The 9,018-nt window shown below is 41.7% G+C and overlaps 1 pseudogene; it reads right to left on the reverse strand.

Moving 5' to 3' along the window:
• Window positions 1-336: 336 nt before the first annotated feature.
• LOC121101199 lies at window positions 337-846 on the reverse strand (annotated as a pseudogene).
• Between the last annotated feature and the right edge of the window lie 8,172 nt (window positions 847-9,018).

Consider the following 9,018-nt stretch of genomic DNA (forward strand, 5'->3'; position numbering starts at 1 on the left):
TTGTTTTTGATGGAGCATGCTCATTAAACAAAGCTGCAACGGGAGGACCACAGTTCTAACTGGGAAGCTTTCCACCCGAACTTAGGAGTCCATCAACATTAAAGACTTAGAAATCATACTGAAAACAAACCAACATGACTGCAGGGATGCCAGGCTGCAGCCTTGCACACACAACCCCCTGGGTACAAAACCGGGGTGCTACGGCTACTCACCGCTGACCTACAGTTCTAAAATCAAACGGATGCACTGGCCCAGGGCTCTGGCACCCTGGTCCTCGCATCTGTGTGTGCAGAGCCCCAGTCAGCAGGTGCAGTCTCCCTGGAAGAATGGGGCGGCTCACCGGAGGAGGAAGCTTGGCTGATGTGGAGGCAGCCGGGGCGGGGGTCTGGGGGGGAGAACAGGCGGGTATGGAGCCACGAACTGTGCAGAGGATCCTTGCTGGGGGGGAGCAGGCCCACGTGGGGGGACAGGGGAGGGCACTGTGATCCATGGCAGTGGTAAATGGGGTGGCCAAGCGTCCTGCAGGCATGGGGCCGGTGGTGGGGAGATGCGCCGAGTAGCATGGAGGGGGGCCCCGCTGGCCTCCGAGTTAGGGTAGGGTAGGGCAGGGGGCAGTGGGCGCTGGCTTGGGCACCCTGGGCAGCAGCGGGGCCAGTGCTGAGGCCTGCGGAAGTCTCTGCCCTGGCGTGTGGGCAGTTTCCGCTGGCTCTGAGAGACATTGATGAAGGAGTCCAGAGGAAGCCTTCTACCAAGAAACTTCTCTGTCGTGCCCTCGGTGTCTTCCTCAATCTTGGCCCCTCCTGGTCGATCCCACAACCAGGAGATCGTGACCTGAGCCAAAACCAACGGTTGGACACTTAACCAACTTAGCCACCCAGGCACCCCCGTCTTAACCATTTTTAAGTGTATAGTTCAGTAGTGTTAAACACGTTCAAATTGTTGTGAAACAGATCTCCAGAACCTTTTCATCTTCCAAAACTGAAACTCTATACCTATTAAAAAATAACTCCCCTTTTCCCTTCTCCCCCAGCCCCTGATAACGACCATTCTGCTTTCTGTTTCTATGACTTTGACTACCTTCCAGACCTCATGTAAGTGGAATCATACAGTATTTGTCATTTTTGACTGGCTTATTCAGTCACGTTTTGTGACTTCACATACCGTTCTCAAGGTTTACCCATGTTTCTTTCCTTTTCCAGGCTAAGTAATATTCCACAGTATGTGCATACCACATTTTGCTTGTCCATTCATCTGTCGGTGTACATTTGTGTTGTTTCTACCTCTTGGCTATTGTGAATAGTGCTGCTGTAAACATGCGTGTGCAACCAGCTCTTTGGGACCCCGCTCTCAATTCTTTTGGATATATACCCAGAAGTAATGTCGTTGGGTCATAGGGTAGTTCTATTTTTTGATTTTTTAAGGAACCGCCACACTGTTTTCCATAGTGACTGCTCTAATTTTATAATCCCATCAATATGGCGCAAGTGTTCCAATTTCTCCACATCCTCACAGACACTTGTTGTTTTCTGTTCATTTATTTTTCGTAGTAGCCATCCTGACGGGCGTGAGGCAGTAACTCATTGTGGTTCTGACTTACATCTCTCTGATGATGAGTGCTGTTGAGCATCTTTTCATATGCCTGTTGGTCATTTGTAGATCATCTTTGGAGAAATGTTCATTCAGGTTCTTGGCTCATTTTTAAATCAAGTTATTTGATGATTTTGTTGTTGAGATGTAGGAATTCTGGATATTATCCCCTTATAGATACATGATTTTCTCCCATTCTGCAGCCTGCTTTTTCACTCTCTTGTTTGTGTCTTTTGATGCACAGAAGTTTTTGAGTTTGAGGTAGTCCCATTTTGGCTATTTTTGCTAAGTAACTTCATTTTTTTTTTTGTTTAGATTTTATTTATTTATTTGAGAGAGAGAGAAAGAGAGAGGGAGCAAGCACATGGGGGGGGGCAGGGCAGAGGGAGAGGGAGAAGCAGACTCCCTTCTCAGCAGGGAGCCTGATGCAGGGCTCGATACCAGGACCCTGAGGTCATTACCTGAGGTGAAGGCAGACACTTAAATGACTGAGCCACGCAGGCACCCCTAAGTAACTTTATTTTAAGACAAAGAGAAGTGTGGTTATTTTCCCTGTGTACATGTTATATTCTAAATAAGCTTGTAGATTTTAAGACCAGTGGAACAGATCTATAATAATAATAGCAAATCATAACATCTCCCTATCATTTCATTTGGTGCCAGAGGAAAAAAAATGGTCACGATGTTCATTTTAGAATAGTCAGAAATTGGGGTGAGTAGTGCAGGGGTTAAGTGTAGTCTCTATAGTCTGTGTTCTGGGACCAGGTCCATACCTCTCCTGGCTATGTCATCTGAATGCTTACCCAGTTCTCTAAACCCTAATTCCTTACCTTTAGAATGAGATAGTAACAGCTTCTATGTTATCGTGAGAATTAGCTGTGCTAATGCCTGCATATTGCCTGAGAGAGTACCTGGCACAAAGTAAGGATGTGCTCGGTAAACCGAGGCCGTTGCTCTTCTAATCCCATGCTGACCGATGTTCCCTGCTGTTCCAGAAGTTTTCATTAAAAAGGCATGGTGGTAAAACTACAGAGACAATAAAAATCTCAGTGGTCACCAGTGGTTCAAGGAGGGGGTGGGGTGACTAGGTGGAACTCAGGGGATTTTTAGGGCAGTGAAACTATTCTGTATGGTAACAGTGGATACATGACATTTTGCATTTGTTAAAACCTATAACCTGGACAACACAAAAAAATGAACCCTAAGCTAGACTATGGACATCTGTTAAAGATATTGTATTAATATGGGCAATACCAGTGTAAGACGTGTGTCACACTAATGCAGGATGTTACTAATAGGGGACACTGCGTATGAGGGGAGGGTAGTGGTGTACTGTCTACTCCATTTTCTCGTAAACCTAAACTGCTCTAACAGATGAAGTCTGTTAGTATTTTTAAAAAGGCGTGGTAATCAACAATACAATGTGCTGTCCCACCTCATTCCCTCCATCCTGGAGGAAACAGGTCCTCCGAGTGCACCTGCCATTAGGTGTTGTCTTGAAGTCCTCTCATCGTCTGACTGTCTGCCTCCCCCATTTTACCCTTCACAAGGTTTCTCTCCAAAGGCACCATTTAATGGGAAAGGGGTTTGGGTTGGATCGGTCATCCCCTGACAAGGAAAGACAGAACTGTCCTCTCCTTTCTCAGAGACTAATGTGAATGGCCAAAGATGGAGGGGCTGGGGCTAACAGTGAGAGCATTCATGACTTACCCTGGGCTTGCATTTCAAACAGGAATTCACCTGCAATAGGTTCTTGTCCTAATTACAAGACATTTTCTCTTACTAGCTGCATTACAGGTCAGCAGTGACCTGTAAATACTAATTAAAATATCATGTTTCAAAGGGTGTCTGGGTCCCCCCAAGGCTGACTCTAGGGACTGCTCTTAAATGCTGTCCTCTTCCCCTTCTACCCATGCTGACTGCTCTAAAATTGCCATTTTTCTTTTTGAACCAAATGATAAGACGGGAAGAGAATATAGCTTACATTTAACACCAGGGAGACCAGCTGAGAGCACATTCATATACAAATATTCTGTCCCAAGTCAGTTTGCCTTGTTTAGATCAATACTCAGCCTTGGGAACTGAAGTGCAGTCATAAGCTTATGAACTGTCCTTAGCATTGGACACACTTCTGTCACATCAACTTTGAATGTTGCCTTTTGGACCTTATAGCTGCACTGCCCTGAAAGACAAAGACATCAAGCTGAAGGTAAATAATATCAAGTGTAGAATACTCTTGGGTGTTTGAGAAATAGCTATAATAATGTAATATTAGATTGTTGAAAACCTTTGAAGTTTTCCTCCAGATGCTGAGCATAGCCATCATGGCCACCCTCCGGTATGCCCTTCTTTGAAGTTACTCTCCAACCACAGCCCTCATTGAAGGCAGGGGCCAATTTGGCAATGTTTGCCTTATGTGGTTGGCCCTCTGGTCCCAGCTGATTGGGTCACAGGGGCTCCTGACCTCAGAGGGGAAATGCTGAATGGGGACAGAGAAGCTGGATTTTACTGGGGGCCCCCATGGAGCCCTAAGGTCATGTGAAGATGAGGCTTGGGCATGTGTCCTGGGAAGCCAGCTGCTTAGCTTGAGGGTGGGAAGCAGAGGTTACATGCCTCACACAGGGACAGCAGACGTGCAAGGAGAGGCAGAGACAGGACGACACCACCCCAGAGAGAAAAACATAGGGTAGCAGCCTGATGCCTTTCCAGGTCCCCAGAGGCCTGCTAAACTTCCTGTACCAGGATCCCAGGAGGGGCTCCCTTTGCCTTATAATAATCCCCTTCTTAATTGTGCTTTTGGGGAATCAATATCTGTTCCTACCACCAAATGCTGTGGGTGGAAAGCCCTCTGATGCTGTGTCTGTCTGTCCCATCAAAAGCAGACTCCTTTAGGAATGCATTTCAGAAATGGGCAAAGAACTTTAATAGACCTTTCTTCAAAGAAGATACACAACTAACCAATGAGCCTATGAAAAAATGCTCAATGTCATTAGTCATGAGAGGAATGCAAATCAAAACCACAATGAGATTCCACTTCATACCCATTAAGATGGCTGTTACTAAAAAAAAAAAAAAAAAAGAAGAAGAAGAAGAAGAAGAAGAAGAAGAAGAAGAAGAGGAAGGAAAATGACTAGTTGATAAAGATGTGCAGAAAGGGGAACCCTCCCATGTTGTTAGTGGGAATGTAAAATGGTACAGTGCTGTGGCAATTCCTTAAAAAATTAAGCATAGACTTATCTTATGACCCAGCGATTCCACTCTTAGGTGTAGACCCACAAGAATTGAAAGCAAAATCTCCAACGGCTACTTGCACATGAATGTTCAAGTGTGTGAAAAATTGCATTATTCACAATAGTGAACAGGTAGAAATAACCCAATGTTCATCAGTATTTTTGGTAGGGATAAATAAAAGTGGTCTATCTATACAGTGGGGTATTATTAAGCCTTAAAAAGGAATGAAATTCTATACATGTTACACCATGGATGAAGCCTGAAAATGTGCCTACTGGAAGAAACCAGACACAGAAGGACAAATGTTGTATGATTTCATTTATATGAGGTACCTAGAGTAGTCACATTTGCAGAGACAGAAGTAGGATGGTGGTCACCAGGGGCTGAGGGGAGAGGGGAATGAGAGTTGTTTAATGGGTACAGAGTTTCAATTTTGCCAGATGAGAACTTTCTGGAGATGGATGGTGGTGATGGTTGCACAACAGTGTGAATGCACTTAATGATGCTGGATTACATACTTAAAAATGGTTAAAATGGGAAATGTTATGTATGTTTTGCTACAGTGAAAACAAACGAAGGGCAGTGGGGAGCAGATTCCTTTCCTTCCTTCATCATTTTGTCATGATCATTGATCATCTAGCAAATGCCACTTTGCCAAATGCTTCCTTATCTCCAAGTTTCTGTGCTGCTGTATGTAGGTGAGACATAATGACACGATAAGAGGGAGCTGATTGTGGTCTGACCTATGTTGTAACCAGTGTTGTTCCAGACCACTTGGACTCAAGTCCTGAAATGGTGAGCAAATGAAGGATGATTTTGTGCTTATCCAGTGGAGCTGCTCCCTTGAGAGCACACACGTCTAAACCTTTGATGGGCACACTCTTTTGAAACTTCTTCCTAATAATGCGGTGGCGTGTCTTTTCTTACCATGTTAGTCAATTTCCCATGCAGAACACAAAGTTTTCCCTATAGGTTGTTAAAAATAAGTTAGGAAATGTTCATCACAGGACTGTTATGATAATGAAAAAGCTACAAACAATCTAAGTGTCTAAGGCAGGGATATGGTTAAGTTCATCATTGTATATCCATACAATAGAATGTTATACGGCCATGAAAAATCATGTTTCTAAGGATATTGAAGGATATGAGGAAACGCTCACTATATAATGTTGAGTGAAAAAGCAGGATACAAAACTGGATATTCATCATGGTTCTGATTTTTTATGACTATATCTGTATAGAAAATTAAGGAAAAATACTAAAATGTTAATTTTAGTAGTATTCTTTTTCATATTGTGTGATTATTTCAGAGCAGAAAAATTATAGGTAACTTGATTTTTTTCCTTATACTTTCTTGTGTTTTTTTCCTAGAAGGCATAATGTAAGTTATTTTTATATTCAGGAAATCTAAATGTCACTAATTTTCTTAAAAAGAAAGTGAGGGGCGCCTGGGTGGTTCAGTTGGTTAAGCATCCAACTCTTGATTCTGGCTCAGGCCATGGTTTCAGGGTTGTGAGATCATGCTGCATTGGGCTCATACTGGGTGCACGGAGCCTACTTGGGATTTTCTCTTCCTTCTCTCTCTGCTTCTCCTTGTCCCCCATCCCCCTCACCCCATGTGCATGCTCTCTGAAAGAAAGAAAGAAAGAAAGAAAGAAAGAAAGAAAGAAAGAAAGAAAGAAAAGGGAAGAGAAGGAAAGGGAAGGAAAAGAAAAGGAAGGAAGGAAGGAAGGAAGGAAGGAAGGAAGAAATGGAGAGAAGGAAAGATGGGTTATTTTTAGTGCATGAAGGAGTCAAGTGCAGTACTCTCAGGACAGTTTCAAAGGCCCAGAAGTCCTTGACCCTTGGCCTAGGTCTGCAGTTATCATGTAGGTTAAGAGCATTGCTTAGTGGCAGTTTCCAGCCCGCTCCTCCTGGAGACATCAGCTTGGTGCATCATTTATTTTGTTTGTCAACAATTACAGGTGGCAACAATTAGAGAAGGCACCTGCTTCTTTTGCTAGAATTTGTGTCTGACTTTAATCACTCACTGTTGTATTGACACTCNTTCTCCACATGAAGGTTTCACTCTCTGTCCCCTGCACCAATCCAAAGTTGAACGGACCCTTCCACTCCCGAGCCCCCAACAGCCCCCATTCTCCAAAGCTTTAGAATTCCTGATCGCTTACTCAAAAAGATGAGTGATTCATGCCTGGAATTCCTGTGCTGCTTTATAATCTACAGAGCAGTTATTTTGGGGAACTTTGAATTCATCTTGGTTTGAGTTTTGCGGAAAGGAATAGATTACTCTTCTTCCCCAATAAAATACATTCCCAGCTTGCTATTGTATGGAATACTTAAACCACAAACAAAATAAAAGCTAGTGACATACTTCCTGGTGTTAGCATCACAGGCATTATTACAAAAGGAAAATGAGGTCAGCAATTCAATACAAGTGGTATTTTATACTGCTTGTTATCATTTTCCTAATGAGAACAGTACTCAAGATTCTGCAGGAATGGTTACATTTGTGTTTCGTAAATAGAAACCCTATGATTTGCCTAAGCGTCTTCTCTTTTGGAATATTGAGGATATTTAGTGTGACTTGTCTATCTTTCGCACTCCATGAATCAATGTGGGATTGTGTAGCAAGAATTTAACTCCAAGTTATTAAAATCTATCACCACAAAGTAAAACACTTGTTTGCAATGACGGAGGAATTTTTTTTTTCATTAAATAGTAATGGTAGTTCGTTCTTGGGCATTCTTTAAAAAAGACACTGTGTCTAGGCAAAAGCACCATATTCTTTGAAAACTTTGGAAACAAATCACCTTCCTTTGCCAAAATGGAAGCAACCAGGCCATTAAAATGATTATCTACTCTGAAAGCAGAGACCCTACAAGATTGAAATATAAAATCCTCTTACAGAGCAACTTAAAAGAGCAAAACCTTAAAATAAAGACTAATCTAGAACACTTGTTAGAAAGAACAGCCAATGTCATCAAATTCAGTTCTACCAGCACAATGCACCCTTGAGAGTCTTGTTTGACATTGTTGAATATTGAGACTGTTTGGACACAATTATGGCTATTGTTGGTCACAGCTCTGGCATGACACTAAACTAACACACTTGTACTGTCATTGTCTCAAGGTCACGTTCAGACCATACCAGAAAGCTTAGCTACAGCTGAGTGGGTGACAAGAAGCAAGTACAAGATCAAGACTATTTGCTACGGTGACTGAACACCTCCACTATAAGAACAAAAATTTTAATCCAAGTGACATTTTATTCAAGTGAGGAATAAATCTAAATATTTAAAAAATATTTTTTAAAAATTTAAATACTAAATATGTAAGTATTTAAAAAATATTTAAAAAGAAATCGATACCCAGTGGAGAGAGTCCATGAAATTCCCCTAACAAGTCTGTCTTCTGGAAGTAGTCAGGGAAACCCCCAAAAGACAGAAAATGCCTAGCCTTAAAATAGCGAACCCCTGCTAAAGTTAAATGTCCATCCTAGGAGCTGACCAAGGAAGGTAATTACAAATGAACACATGAATAAAAGTTTTAGGAATGTAATCCACCAGGTTATAAATATCAACTGTTTAGTCAACTTTTATTGATTGATTTTCCTGTCATCAAAAAAAAATCTAATGATGGTATTTAACAAGACAGTATCGATCAATTGATTTAATTTAACATGCTAAAGCCTCCTTTAAAAATGGGAAGAAGAAATAATTTAGGCAAAGTAGCTTATGATTACTGCTTTTAACAACTTTACTGAGATGTAATTCATATATCATATAATTCATCCATTTAAAATCTACAGTGGCTATTAGTGTATTTACAGACTTGTACAACCATCGCCATAGTCAATTATAGAACATTTTTATCAGCCCCAAAAGAAACCCTATATCCCTTACGCATCACTTCCTAATCTTTCCTTTCCCCCACATCACCTCCAATCTTAGGCAGCCACCAGTCTACTTTCTATCTCTATAGATTTGCCTATTCTGGACATTTCATATAAATAGAAACAATATAGTATGTGGTCCTTTGTGATCTGGCTTCTTGCACTTGGCATTTTATTTCCCAGGTTCATCCATGTTGTAGATGTATTGGTTTTTCATTCCTTTTTATGATTGAATAATATTCCATTGTGTGACTATATCACATTTTATTTATCCATGCATCAGTTGATGGACATGTGGGTTATTTCCA

Source organism: Ursus maritimus, unplaced genomic scaffold (assembly GCF_017311325.1).
Source record: "Ursus maritimus isolate PB19 unplaced genomic scaffold, ASM1731132v1 scaffold_7, whole genome shotgun sequence".
Classification (NCBI taxonomy): Eukaryota; Metazoa; Chordata; class Mammalia; order Carnivora; family Ursidae; genus Ursus; species Ursus maritimus.